The 1,596-nt window shown below is 39.2% G+C and overlaps 1 non-coding gene across 1 annotated transcript; it reads right to left on the bottom strand.

The window, feature by feature from the left end:
- Positions 1 to 1,144: 1,144 nt before the first annotated feature.
- On the bottom strand, positions 1,145 to 1,251 carry LOC140811005 (small nucleolar RNA R71). The gene has a single exon (XR_012113399.1). It is a non-coding gene; the product is annotated as a small nucleolar RNA R71 (small nucleolar RNA).
- Positions 1,252 to 1,596: the final 345 nt, after the last annotated feature.

Here is a 1,596-nt window from a genome sequence, read left to right as displayed (position 1 = left end):
TGATAGTTCACCCGGATGAAAGCTAGTGGATTCCATAGAATATAATGCAATCTTGAACTGTTAAATATTTGAGGACACTTGAGTACTGCATGTTTTTTATTAGTATTAATATAGCTCGACAGAGTATATTAATTAGTCTAGGGAATTCCGTCGAATGCACGAGTAAAAGTCGAGTGTAATTATTTAAACACGAGTGGTAGGTGAACTGAAATCTCCCAACAAATTTGTTTTTCATTTGATTTTAATCCAAATTAATCATTGCTTCCTTTGAAACGTTTTCTTTGCATTTTAATTAATTTAGTTATTTGATATACAGTAGTTTAATCATCAACTCATTCTATTGTTGCTAAAGAGTTTTACTTGAAAATAAAAATATTGTAACGCAGTCCTTGTGGATCGATACTCGTATTCACTTACGTTTATTATAACTTGACTATCGTGCACTTGCGATATTTAAATCGAGCTTTCAATTATAAAATAAATTTTGGGGACTATTCACTGTGCAAGTTTTTCTCGATCAAGTTTTTGGCGCCGTTGCCGGGGACTGTTGATTCACAAATTTTTATTTTTCATTTAAATTCTTTAGTATTATTTATTTTATTGTTATTTGATACTCTCATTGTGTTGCAGATTTTTCTTGTGGTGCATGCGAAGATCACTCGAGTGTAAGCTTGAGCCTTTTGACCCCGAGATCGAACGCACAGCTAGACGTCGACTACAGCAGCAAAGAGCGAAGGAAAGAATGGAAGGCGATCAACAAAGAGAGGAGCCAAGGCGTATACCGATGTTGGATTATGCACAGCCGTCTCTTGATGGAGCACGTCCAAGCATCGTTAGACCAGTCATCCGAGTCAATCAGTTTGAGATCAAGCCAGCTATCATTCAGATGATTTAGAACACTGTCCAATTTGGGGGAAGTGCACTTGACGACCCTAACTCTCATATAGCTGACTTTCTTGAAATTTGTGATACTTTTAAGTTTAATGGCGTGTCTGATGATGCTGTTCGTTTGCGTTTATTTCCATTTTCACTGAGAGATAAAGCTAAGTCGTGGTTAAACTGTTTTCCTGTAGGGTCTATTACTACATGGGAGGATATGACAAAGGCATTCCTAATCAAGTACTTTCCTCCATCGAAGACTATGAAGCTTAGAGCCGACATTACTACTTTTGCCCAATATGAGCAAGAGTCACTTTACGAGGCATGGGAGCGCTACAAGGACTTGTTGAGGAGATGTCCACACCATGAGCTGCCTCTTGGGTTAGTTGTTCAAACTTTCTACTACGGTCTGCTTACTCCTAACCGTACTATGATAGATGCTGCTGCATGTGGTAATTTACTGAGAAAAACGGCTGAGGAAGGATATGAGTTATTGGAGGAAATGGCTGCTAGTAGCTATCATCCTTAGTCTGATAGGCAGAGACGAGGTGCTGGAGTTAATCAAGTTAATGATTTGGCGGCGGTCTCAGCACAGTTAGAGGCGTTGAATAAAAAGATTGATGGGATGAGCATGAGTGGGTCGGCTATGCGTCTGCAAGAAATTTTCTGTGATAAGTGTGGGGGTGAGCATGATGTGCAGGATTGCCAAGATGGCAA

Source organism: Primulina eburnea, chromosome 13 (genome assembly GCF_022965805.1).
Source record: "Primulina eburnea isolate SZY01 chromosome 13, ASM2296580v1, whole genome shotgun sequence".
NCBI lineage: Eukaryota > Viridiplantae > Streptophyta > Magnoliopsida > Lamiales > Gesneriaceae > Primulina > Primulina eburnea.
The sequence above is the reverse complement of the archived record's forward strand: the minus strand, read 5'-3'. Positions and strand labels throughout refer to the sequence as shown.